At 38.1% G+C, this 13,726-nt stretch overlaps 1 protein-coding gene across 1 annotated transcript in view; it reads right to left on the bottom strand.

The window, feature by feature from the left end:
* Positions 1-138, bottom strand: part of AAK1 (AP2 associated kinase 1) — a 157,672-nt gene extending 157,534 nt beyond the window's left edge. Inside the window, exon 1 of the mRNA XM_074332105.2 lies at positions 11-138. The gene's annotated coding sequence lies outside the window, so the exon portion shown is untranslated. The remainder of the gene's footprint in view (positions 1-10) is intronic.
* Between the last annotated feature and the right edge of the window lie 13,588 nt (positions 139-13,726).

Genomic DNA, 13,726 nt, shown 5'->3' with positions numbered 1-13,726 from the left:
TCCACCCAACCAGGAAGTGAACCGCCGCCGGAAGTGCCTCTAGGGGCGGTGCGGGGACGGCTGGGGCCCTCCTGCGGCCCGCCGCCTTGTCGCGACACACGGGAAGGGGTCGTCGGAGAGAAGGGGACCGGGAAAAGGGGGTGTCAGTGCGGAGAGAGTTTTAGAAAAGAACGTTGAAATCGCCAGACCCGCAGAGCACCATGGGAAAGGTAGTTCGGCGCTGCCCAGGGGGGAACTACAACTCCCAGGATGCCCCTGGAGAAGCCAGCGAGGCGGAGGCGATGGCAGTGGCCTCTTCGGCCTCGAAGGTGGTTAGTGGGGTGGTGCATTTGTGAGGATTCGGTTATTTAAACACATCCGGTAAAGAAACTGCCAGGGACTAGGATTTCCACCCTGCTGCATGTTCCATCCTCCTGGAGCCATCTTATTTGCGGCTTGATCTCCCTGCACAAGGGATTGTGGGGTTTGTGGTTTCCAAACTGATCGAGGCTGACACCTGAAGGACGCCGCTTAACAGTTTAGCCCCTAGCGGGTCCTGCGGGACTTACCGACGTCACCTAGGCAGAAGGTGGAAGACAGAGGGTGATCGGGAGAATTTTGCTAGCAGTTGATACGAGGCCACACCCTAACATAAATAAAACCAGTGCCCTTCCGCCCCCAACCTCAAAAGACACTTTTGCTCCCAGATGTTATTGAGAACCGGTTCAGCCATCAGCTCTGAGCTAGGCGCTGTGAGAGTGCTTAATAATACAGTGTCTCATCTGAGAATCTACAGGCGAGACTCAAACCGAGATTATTACTTTACCTTGATAACGCCTGAATGCTGAGGGTGGGAGTGGACAGTGATTTGAATCGAGCAAATGCAGAAGATTTGGAAGGCCGGGTGGTACCCTTATCCATTCCTAGATTTCCTGATAGATGATGCTGAATTAAGGTAGTGCCAAATTCCTGCCCAACCCCCCACCCCAAATCCGTGATTTTTCTAACTCCTGAATCTAGGTTATTTCTCACCTCTACCCGCTCTCCTTGGTCCCTAGTTTTGCGACTACCCTCCTAGCTTGTGATTCGTCCCAGGATTTTTTTTCCCTTTTTTGGGGGGGGCGGGGGCAGGCATTTGAGAAGAGGAGAGAAGTGTGCTCCAGGAAAAAATGGTGCTTGCTTTCTCTAGTCTGAATAGTGAACTGGGCTGTGTGTGACTGGGCTGGCAGCAGCGTCCTTGCTACTTCTCCTTCCTCCTCTTTTTCTCTTCCCTCTTTTCCTTCTCCCTCCTCTCCTCCTCCTTTTTGTTTCAAGCAGTGCCATTCTAGTTAAACTTCCCGTGTAGAGACAGCATCTTTTCTTCAGAAGGGAGTCAATGTTGTCACCACAGTTCACAAATGCATACAGCCACCTCCAGGGCAGAACGCAGAACCTGCTAAAACAGTCCCTCAAAGCAAGCCCAGGGAGGAATGTTCTCAAAATTCCCTTAGAAGGCTAGAATTTTGTCTAAGGAAGTTTGGAATAGGTCTTAAAATAGATAGGTAAGCTCATTTAGAATTAGATTCACTGACCTCCATCTTTCTCTGCATCTATTGATCTTGACTGACTTTTTTTAAAGAAGCTCTGTTGGGTCCTAGAATCTGTTGCTATCTCAGTTTTTACTTTTCTAGACTGTCTTTTTATCAGACTAGGCCAGACTTAAACAGATCACAAATCTCACTTCTGAGATACAAAAACTTATTTTTATCCAATAGGATTAAGGTATTTCGTGAACACCCACCTGGATGCTTTGATCAGAATCTGAGGGAGGAGGTTATAAAGAAGAAGAAGAGGAAGAAAATCATTAAAAGACTATATAGCCTTTTGCCTTCCATTCTCTCAGAGACTAATAATTATAATGACAAAATCGCAGTTTTTAATGCTTTGCGTATATTAAGTTATTTAATCCTTACAACAACCCTATGAAACAAGGTACTATTACTCTACTCATTTAATAGATTGCGGAACTGAAGCATAGAGATAAGTGACTTGCTCAAAGTCACAGCGATAGTAACTGGCAAAGCCAGAATTCCAACCCATTTTGTCTTCAGAACCCAGTGCTTAACTAGCTACATGAAACTGCCTATGTCAAAAGTGCTAATATAAACTGATTAAAATACTTGAATACAGTCAGAAACATCTACCAGCAGGATGGGACCAGGAGCCAGGAAACCTCTGCCACTCCAGAGCTGTGCTCCTAAAACACTTAGATCTCTGGACTGTTTTCTCAGCCATAAAAGCAGATCTCTCTTGTAACTCTTAGTAATTTTCTAGTTCCTGAATACAAAATAATCACAGATCAGCCATTATAATCTCGCAACTCCTACCACACTTACTTTCTGTATAATTTGTTCCACCTGCCTTTCACTCCTGTTCAACTTTTTATGTATATTATCACCTCAACCAAGTACCTCAAGGTCAGGAAACAGTCTTCTACTTATCTCCTTGAACATCCAATAAAATAGAGTGTACCTTTACCAGTACTTAAATAAACCAAATAATTGACTTCAAATTTGTGACACAGAGGGAACAATCTGATTAAGGTGGAAAGATTGATTTGAGGTATTCTAGACTACGTGAGCTTTTGAATTTGGTCTAGGAGATACTATGGTTAAACACCCAGTTGAAGGGAAGAGGACAGGAAACTGTCCTTTACTGTATATCTTCCATATGCCAGTTACTGTATTAAGCGCTTCACATATCATCTTGTTTAATCCTCATGGATGTATCTGTGCAAAGTAGATTCTATTACCCATTAGAGTAGATACTATTATACTATTATCCCCAATTTTATGGATGAACAATAAAGATTTTGTGAGTGGGAGGGTTTATTAGGTTTGGAGGAAATGATTTGACCCATGGATGGCTAAATTCTGTCATTGTAAACCCAAGGGTGGCAAATGTGTGGTACATCCTTAGAGGAAATCAAAGGGAAGGGGATCAACATTTTTAAAGACCTTAACGAAGGCCTCCACTGTGTTAGATATTTAATCATATCATTCAACCTTCACAAGACACTTAGGAGGTGTGCATTGCTTTTATTTTATCAATGTGGAAATAGGATGAGCAGGATTAAAGTAAGTCAACTATTGCTACACACATCCTGCAAAGGGCAGAGCCAGAATCAGATCCTGACTGACCTCAAAACCCACATCATGGGGCCGGCCCGGTGGCTCAGGTGGTTAGAGCTCCGTGCTCTTAACTCCGAAGGCTGCCGGTTCGATTCCCACATGGGCCAGTGGGCTCTCAACCACAAGGTTGCCGGTTCAACTCCTCGAGTCCCACAAGGGATGATGGGCTTCCGCCCCCTGCAACTAAGATTGAACACGGCACCTTGAGCTGAGCTGCCGCTGAGCTGCAGAATGGCTCAGTTGGTTGGAGCGTGGGCCACAAGGTTGCCAGTTCAATTCCTCGACTCCCACAAGGGATGGTGGGCAGCGCCCCCTGCAACTAAGATTGAACACAGCACCTTGAGCTGAGCTGCCGCTGAGCTCCCGGATGGCTCAGTTGGTTGGAGCGCATCCTCTCAACCACAAGGTTGCCGGTTCGACTCCCGCAAGGGATGGTGGGCTGTGCCCCCTGCAACTAGCAACTGGCAACTGGACCTGGAGCTGAGCTGCACCCTCCACAACTGAGATTGAAAGGACAACAACTTGACTTGGAAAAAAGGCCTGGAAGTACACACTGTTCCCCAATAAAGTCCTGTTCCCCTTCCCCAATAAAATCTTTGGAAAAAAAAAAAAAACCCACATCATTTTCACTACACCAAGTAGCCATTCTATGTTGCCATCTCTTAGTCCAATGGAACTTACTAGAAATGCAATTATCAGGCCTCACCCAGATCTACTGAATGGAAGCAGGGGGCACAGAGGCAACATTCTCTTCACCATTTTCTACACTTTAGTTTCCTTACAGATGCCCCTTAGCTTATCTACTTTCTTTTGATTCTTTTTGTTGCAAATATAAAGTAGATGTGTTTTACAGAAATTGCCTTTGGTAAACCTTGTTCAAAAGGGTAGCCTTCCTGTGCATCTTGAGCACTGAGTTTTCCTTTTATAATGCTGTAGAATTTTTCATAAACCTATGAGGTTTTCTTTTCCTGTTTCATCATCCTTAGATAACGCAGTGTTGTTATGAGGCGTAATCTTTTCTGAGTCATTTAAAGAATTTGAATGCATTGCTGGGAGAAGCTAATGCATGTCTAGCCAGATGCTTTCTTAAGTTGGGGCTCAGCTCAGCCTTTTCATTTGAGAAAAGTCTGTTGTATTGACTGAATTGGGTACATTAAATAATTGAACTAAGATGTACTTGTTATGAGTGACATAAAATATAAATTGAGGTTCCTGAAATGGTCAGGCAGAGCAGCATGAATGTCCCAGGCTCATCCTTAGTGAGGCACGTATTCTTGAGATCTTCTTGCCATCTGTCCATGTCTTCTTAGTTGAATTTTGACCTTAGGTGCATACACCTAGGTTCTGTGCCTAGGGAACAAGAGGAAGCTAAACATCATCTACACAGACATTAAATGTAAGACTGTGATCTCAATTTTTCAGTACCATTCGCTGGAACAAACACTCATTAAACACCCACAGTGAGGGTGTCCTCTTAGAGGTATTATTCTGCTTTCTTAATAATGATGATACTCAAGAAAGTGTGGTGTGTAGACTAGTGCCAGTCTTTTAACTGTTTATAATGGGTCCATGATGACATAAGTACAAAAATTGAGAATAGACATTTAAAGTATATAAATTACATATATGATTCTGCACCCCCAATTCCAGTGTGTGGGTTTTCAACACCAGCTGGGTATCCTACAGTTTTACTCAATTCTGACACTATTTACCTGAAGATAGTGTCAAAACCCACAGCTTTAGGACTTAGTCCTGTAAGACTGCCCCCCCCCACCCCATTTCAGATGCCAATTGCAAGACCAAGTTGTCACCTGTGCTTCTGACCAGCTGGCTATAGAGTAGAGGTGCCAGTGACCCCCTCCTTGAGTTCCATTAACTTGCCAGAGCAGCTCACAGAACCCAAAGAAAGATTTTAGTTACAGCTCACCAGTTTATTGTAAAAGAATAGAATTCAGGAACAGTCAGATGGAAGCGATACATAGGGCAAGGTACATGAGAAGGGGCTTGGAGCTTCCATGCCTTCTCAGAGAATACCGCTCTCGTGGAATATTCACGTGTTCACCAATCCGGAAGCTCTCCCTACCCCATCCTTTTGGGGGTTTATGGCATCTTTATTGCCGTTGGCATGATGGACTAAATCCTTGGCCACTGGTGATCATTCAACCTTCAACCCTGATCCCCCTCAGAGGTCAGGGTGGGTGGGACTGAAAGTTCTAGCCCTCCAATCACATGGTTGGTTCCCCCAGCAATGAGCCCCTGTCCTTAAGTGCTTTCTAAAAGTGACCTCATTAACATAAACACAGATACAGTTAAAAGAAGTTTGTTAGACCATCAAGACACCTTTATTGCTCTTATCATGTAGGAAATTCCAAGAGTTTTAGGAGCTCTGTGCCAAAAGCACAGATAAAGACCAATATATATATTTCTTGTTATAAATCATAGAATCACAGGGGACTATTAATAATTATGCCAGGATAACAAACATTAACTGGACTACCCAGACAATCTGGAACATATGGTCACCTCATCCTTAGACTTCATTAGTGATGGAGCCCTGTGGACACACCCATCAAAAAATCTTTCTGAACCTTTGTTTTTCTGAATGTAATATACACTAACTCCTAAATCCCTGGCCCCATACACTTGATGGGACAGCCCAGCAATTACACTTGGACCCCTTGTGCCCACTGTTCTTGGAAATTGACTTATGATTTGACACTGTGTCTTACCCACTTAGAATTGGACACTGCAAATATTTTCCAAGTAGTTCTTTTTGCTGATGGACTTGGTTTAACAGGGGGCGCAGAGATTAGACCACAGTTGAAATCTACAGGCTTTCAGCTGGGCCTCTGCTAGGAGCTTCTTGGGATGCTTGACTTGGGAATTATTACAGTGGTCTTCCAAAGTTTTCATTGACATAACACTAAGTTCATTTTTAATACCCCATGTTCTCTCATATGTTTGAAAGTTGACCTACACAAATTTTCACAAATCTAAATAATTGCAAAGGATATAATTTATGACTTCTTATAAATACTATCATTTAAAAATAACACTGTTCCATCACTCTTTTCAATTTATGCAATGGAAACTAAGTACCATATATTCAATGAACTATAAATACTATCATCCATTTTAAAATATTTAAATTCTTCTTCAACACCTAGGAATTTCACATTATTCTTTTCTAGAACACATACTAGTTCTGATAATTAAGTTCACAAACTTGTTGCAACGATGTTGCTAACCTTTTTTGATATCAGAGGGATTGTTCATTATGAATTTGTATCAGCTGGACAAACAGTTAACCAAGTTTACTATTTGGAAATGCTAAAAAGTCTGTGTGAAAAAGTTAGACAACCTGAACTTTTCGCCAACAATTCATGGCTCTTACATCACAACAATGCACCACCTCACAAGGCACTGTCTGTGAGGGAGTTTTTAACCAGAAACAAATAACCATATCGGAACACCCTCCCTACTCAACCTGATCTGGCCCCCAACGACTTCTTTCTTTACCTGAAGATAAAGGAAATATTGAAAGGAAGACATTTTAATGACATTCAGGACATCAAGGGTAATACGACGACAGCTCTGATGGTCATTCCAAAAAAAGAATTCCAAAAGGTGGACTAGGTGCTGGCGTGGGTGCATAGCTTCCCAAGGGGAGTACTTTGAAGGTGACCATAGTGGTATTCAGCAGGGAGATATGTAGTACTTTTTCTGGGATGAGTTCCGAACTTAATTGTTGAACCTCATATTTCTAATTTCCCCACAGAATTTTATCCTAAAATAATATAACTAAGTGCTGGAAATGTCTTCATTGATTGCATCATTATATTTCTCTACAACAAAATAAACTTAAGTTTTTTATTCCCTGTAAGTATAAGTCTCTAACTGTTAAAAAAATTTCTTTTGGTTATCATGACAGTTATTAGCTTTATATAATTGATTAACACAACATAAATATAATACAAAGTTTTATAAATTGACAAAAAGTAAAAATATTTTGGGAATGTATTTCTTCACAAGATGAATGGGGCTTTTAAAATTTTAGTTCATTAATTCCATCAGTTGTATGCCTATTTTTTATTTTTATGTATGTAACCACTGGGAAAACTTGTTAAATATATAAGTGGATGGGACTTGAAAAAGTTTTCTTTTAGAAGCACCACTTATTTCTTTGCCCTCCTGAGATATAAGAAGAAGAAAATTCAAAGGGATCTAGTCTCAAAAATTACTTTTAATAATATATAAACTTTAACTAGATTGATCTTTTTAAAATTCTATCAAAGGCAAAAAAAGAACACTGCTACTTGCAGAAATTTATTATGCAGTTATTGGAGCTATTCACCTCCTCAGTTTCTGGAAAATATATTTAAAAGGTTTTAGCAAGATTTAACACATGACTGCTATTCTTTCCCTTAGAGGCCCAATATTCTCAAAAAGTGTTGAGAAAATAAAAGCAATGATAATTTCAAAGCACTCTTGCCAATATAATATTTCTTAATAAAATGCTATTTTTATAATGTGATTTAAACATATTTTTGTCAAAACTGTGGAGATGGATTTTAGTCATTTCACTTATGAAAATGTATGTCATGTAATCTAATTAGTAAAGTCAGTCCTCTTTGTCAAATCAACCAGGTAAATCAGACCCACTTTGTGAGAAAAGTCTAGCTTATTTTATTCCCCTAACTTTATTTTCAATACAAATATGATAAGCAAATTGCTCACCAAAAGTCATATATGGTAGTCCCAGAAAATATTCAAATTACATTTAAAAGAGTCAGTGTCACAAGCTTCTCCTGTCGTCAAAATTGGAAACATCTTTGAAAGACACTGTTAAAAAAACAAAAAGACAACCCACAGAATGGGAGAAAATACCGGGGTGCCAAAAAATGTACACAAGTGGACTCTTTGGTCAGCGTTGCTCAAGCAGTAGTTAACCATAATCAGAAGTGTCTGGACACTGATGGTAACCACTTTGAGCACCTCTTGTAATTGCAGAAGTCGAACGTGACTTATATTCATCTTTTGTCATCAGTATATATTGAGTATTACAATTTTAATACAGTTTTCCTTTCTTAAAATGTATATACATTTTTTTGGCACTCTGTATTTGCAAATCATATATCTGATAAGGGATTTCTATCTAGAACATATAAATAACTCTTACAACTCAACAATGAAAAGACAAATAACCTAATTTTAAAATGTGCAAAAGATCTGAATAGATACTTCGGCAAAGAAGATGCACAAATGTCTAATAAACACATAAAAGATGCTGATATCATTAGTTATTAGGGAAATGCAAAGCAAAACCACAATGAGATACCACTTCACACCTGTTAGAATGGCTATCATTAAAAAAGACAGACAATAACAAGTGTTGGCAAGGATGTGGAGAAATGAGAATCCTCATACACTGTTCGTAGAAATGTAAAATGTGCAGCCAGTGAAAATACAGTCTGGCAGTTCCTCAAAAGGTTAAATGTAGTATTACCATATGACCTAGCAATTCCACTCCTAATTATATACTCAAAAGAAATAAACGCATATGTCTATACAAAAACATACATGAATGTTCATAGAAGCAATATTCTATATTACACTAGTATATAGAATATATATATATATATATATATATATATATTAGTATATTATACTAGCCAAAGTGTGAAAACAATCCAAATGTCCATCAACTCATGAATAGATAAGTAAAATATGGTATAATCCATGCAATGGAATATTATTCGGTAATAAAAAGGAATGAAGAATTGTTATGTGCTACAATTTGGATAAACCTTTAAAGCGTCATACTAATTGAAAGGAGCCAGTCTTGAAGGACCACATATTGATTCAATTTATATGAAATATCCAAAATGAGCAAATCTATAGACAGAGAATAGATTAGCGGTTGCCTAGGGCTGGAGTTGGTGGGGGAGAGGGAAAGAAATGGAGAGTGACTGCTAATGGGTTCAAATTTCTTTTTGGAGTGATGAAAATGTTCTAAAAATGATTGTGGTGATGGCTGCACAACTCTGTGAATATACTAAAAACCACTGAATTGTACACTTTTTTCAAGTTCAGCTGTTTATTAATCAGTATAAACCCCAACGTAATACACCAACATGATTTCATGCATTTGGAGGGGAACTATTTCCTGGTTAAGTGGAAAATTGTGCAGACGGCTTCCGGAAGACCATCATTTGAAGCAGCTTTATAGTGAAACATTCCATTTAGAAGACTGGACCTTCTTCCTTCAGTTTGCTGTAATCTACATTCACTGAGTAGAACTTGTATTGATCATTGGGACCCAGTTCATTCCAGGGTGCTAGGTTATTCTTTCTGTCCCAACAGACATCTGGATTGAACAATGCTGGGCACAAGTTACACAGCGCTGCTCCAGTACCTCCAGCTCCAATAAATACAAAGAGGGGATCAAGCTGGGATGCTCCTAGGCCTGACGAGGACCTGGAGGTACATGGTTGCTTGCGGCAGAGGGCTCCAGTCTGGAAGTAGAGAAATACCTAAACTGTACACGTTAAATGGGTGAACTTGTGGTATGAGAATACCACAATAGAACTGCTGAGAAAAAAAAGAAAAAGTCCCATAAAAGCATTATAGACTAAGATTTAGCCTAATTTACAAAGTACACTGTCCTTAGAGGATGCTGTGGTAAATTTATATAATCTCTCTCTCTCTCTCTCTCTCTCGCTCTCTCTCTCTCTCTCTCTCTCTCTCTTCCCCCCTTTCTCCTCCCCCCCCCATCTGTTTTCTCCTTTTCTCCTCTCCACTCGGCATGTTATTTATTCCTTGTCATTGTATCATTGTCTATTGACACAATAATGCTGGTAACAAACCACCTGAAGACTTACTGCTCACAACTCTGTGGTTGCTGAGCCATTATCCACGGCTTCTAACACTGTCCTGGCACAGAGGTGTCCAGGATGTGTTTGCTGAATTGACCTGAGCCCTTGTCAACACTTCAGTGAGCTGCTGGCAGGACATGAAAATAGCTACATAGTGAAGTGTTGGTTGCTAGCACCTGTTGCGTTTCCTACCTGTGCTAGCACTCTAGCTAACATTCTCTGGAAAACCTGGCCATTTGCAGGAGGCTGAAAACAGGTATTCAGAATTTTTAGAATGTGGGCTTAATTTCAGATACAAGCTGGGCTCTACTTGAATGAGAAATGGATTCTGCTGTCTTTCCCTGCCTTTTTAACATTTCAAGTTAAGTTCTTACACCCATCCATCCATATACAACTTTCTTGTTCAGAACGTCATCTGAGCACCATCTCAGAATTTTCTATTTTCATTCCTGTGTGTAATCAATGGGAACACACTGGGTGAGAAATGGAGAATTATAAATTGATAAGAGCAAATTAGTGACATTTGCTTTTTTTCCTGAGTAAGCTAACAAAGGAAAATGTCCCTAATGTATAGAAGTACAATGGACATTTTATAGGTCACCCTCTCCACAAAAGTACCCAGTGATTTGTGTCTATTTTCAGGAGGAAAGAAATATATTGCTTCTAAATTTTAAATTGTTAGGTTTTGGAAAAGTTTTCATAGGAACTGATTTTCTGGAAACATTGAGGTACGTAATACCATCAGCCCTTTCTCCTGTAAATTATTAATCTGAACTCACTATTTATTTTCTGCCATCCTTTTATAATCAAAAACAATCTGTTCTCCAACTTGATAACACTATTGATAATTTTTTTAAAATCTCATTTCAAACATTGCACCACTCTAAAAATAAGCCATTTTTATTTTCTATAGTCTTCCTTCCCAGTCTTGCTCCATAAAAAGGTATTCTTTTTAATATAGTGGGATCATAGCATAGTTTTGCATGCTGTTGCTTCTTTTAGGTGGATGATGTAGGACTTCAAAATAAAACGTCACATGAGTCTCATGACTTTATAGTCATGCTGATAATATGCTATCACATATACATTCCCATTATGATACATAAAAATTTTTATTTCTGTGTGTATTTTACTGTATGTAAATGTCACCGCAATTTAAAAAACCATTTGAATTTTTTAAAATTGGTCTTTCAAACTAGCAGAGTTCTCAACCAAAATAGAGACGAGATTTATTTAGGGCCTTGAAACTAAACAAAATTGAGGCACCTAGAATAGTCAAATCATAGAGATAGAAAGTAGAATGGTGGTTACCAGGAGCTGGGAGTAAGGGGAAATGTGGAGTTATTGTTTAATGGGAGTTTCAGTTAGGGAAGATGAAAAACGTTCCAGAGATGGATAGTGGTGACAGTTGCACACAATGTGAACGTACTCAGTGCCACTGAACTTGTACACTTAAAAATAATTAAAACGGTAAATTTTATGTTAGGTAAATTTTACCACAATAAAAAAGTTTTAAAAAAAAGTAAACAAAATTAATTACTAAGTAATAATAACATTTGCTGCCTCAAATTCATTTTTAAATGTGACAACATGTAAATAATGCATTAAAGTTAAAATGCATTAAGTTTCAGAATAATAGGTTCAGAAACAAGTGAATAAGAAATTTCCACTTAAAAGTAAATTAAAAATTAAACTTAATGCATGTGATTTGTAGACTTATAGGAAATGAAGAAGAGTTTAAAATTGTGGATGGCCCAGAATTGGTAATTAGTTAATTTGTTCAAAGTAAGTCTCAGTCCTGTCAGGCTGCTATAACAAAATACCAGCCTCTGGGTGACTTATAAACAACAGAAATTTATTTCTATAGTTTTTGAGGCTGAAACTCCAAGATCAAGGTGCCAGTATGGTCAGGTGAAGATTCTCTTCTAGCTCGCAGACTTCTTGTATCCTCACATGGTGGAAGCAATTAGGGAGCTCTGTGGTATCTCTTTTATAAAGGGCACCAGTCCCATTCATGAGGACGCCACTGTCACCTCCTAATCACCTCCCAAAGACCCCACCTCCAAATACCATCACATTGGGGGTTAGGATATTATCATACGGATTTTGGGGGGACATAAACATTCAGTCTATAGCAAAGTTTCACAACTGCAGTGAATGACAAAGACATGAAAACCCAGGCAATTTTTACTACACAGTAAAAAATGATTTAGCTTTTCAATTCTTTTATGGATTTGGATTTTTAAAAGTTAGGTTTTAAATATTACATTGTGTTTGAACTTGTTTTAAATTCAGTAAGTATAATCTTCAATTTTTTAAATTATTATTCTGTTTATAAAAGTATATGCACTGTTTGTAGAAAATTTGGAAAATAAAGCACACAAAAATTTTAATTTGCCCATACTCCAGCAAATAGATACGTGTTAATATTTTGGTGTAATTTCTTCCAGTCTGTTTGTTATACACATAGTTGAAATTACTATACATAAAATTTTGTGTCCTTTTTTTTAACTTAATATTATATGTCTTTAACTAGTTATCAAAGATTCTTCAGAAATATAATTATAAATGTCTTTAGGGTCTTTTGACTTATGACTGCATCATAATTTGCTTAATCATTCCTTTATTGTTGGACGTTTAGGACATCCACAGTTTTTGTTATAAGTAATGCCGTGATCTGCTTATTTATGTATAAAGGTTTTGTCTGCATTTCAAATTATTATTTAGAAAGGAGTTCTAGAAGTAGAATTCCTAAGTGAAGATTGTAAATACATATATATACTATTATTTTACCTAGTGTTTTCCACTTTCTAGTATTAATGAAATACTAAAAATCATAATAAAAAAATATTTAGTAGCTGAAACATTAATTTGAAACAAATCTTTCCAAAAAATGGAAAGATACAATATAGTAACATTAATTTATATTAATTTTGAGTTGATAATTTTACATCTTGATCAATTCCTATGAGAAAACATATTAAGTAATTTTGTAACACCTAAGATTAAGCCAATATATTACTGTTAAGTGATGTAAATGTAAATTCTAGGAAGGTATTAAAATCCATAAAGGGTTACCAAAAGGCATACACCCTGTTTCCTATTGTTGCTATGAGTCACTTTTACAATCTTTGTGTAATGATTTTACTGGAAGTGTTGTTCCAGCTTTCAAGTACCCATTTGTATAACTTTAGTATAATTCTGCTTTTGAGTTCTTTGTCCATCTTAGGTGCTCAATGAATATTGATACTGCTGTTATTATTGTTGTTTTATATCATTATAGTCGTGCTCGCCACAATTTAACCACTTAATGTGTATTATTTTCACATTTTTTTATTAGTTTCAGGTGTACAAAACAACATAGTGATTAGACATTTAAACACCTCACAAAGTGATAACCCCAACAAGTCTATTACCCGTCTGACATCGTATATAGCAATTATAATGCCATTGTCTATGGCTATGCCACCCTGAACGCACCTGATCTTGGAAGCTAAGCAGGGTGGGGCCTGGTTAGTACTTGAATGGGAGATTATAAATGTTTTTTAAGATTCTTGGTTTATGTTGCCAAATTGCTTTTGAAAAAGATATTATAAATTTATACTTTTAACAGAAAGATGTTATCACCACTGAGTAGGAATAAGACCTAATATTCATTAGGCACTAGTTTTTACTAGATACTGAGCTAATTATTTAATATAA

Source organism: Rhinolophus sinicus, chromosome 2, assembly GCF_057876585.1.
Source record: "Rhinolophus sinicus isolate RSI-liver-muscle chromosome 2, RSI-T2T, whole genome shotgun sequence".
In the NCBI taxonomy this organism is placed as follows: Eukaryota; Metazoa; Chordata; class Mammalia; order Chiroptera; family Rhinolophidae; genus Rhinolophus; species Rhinolophus sinicus.
The sequence above is the reverse complement of the archived record's forward strand: the minus strand, read 5'-3'. Positions and strand labels throughout refer to the sequence as shown.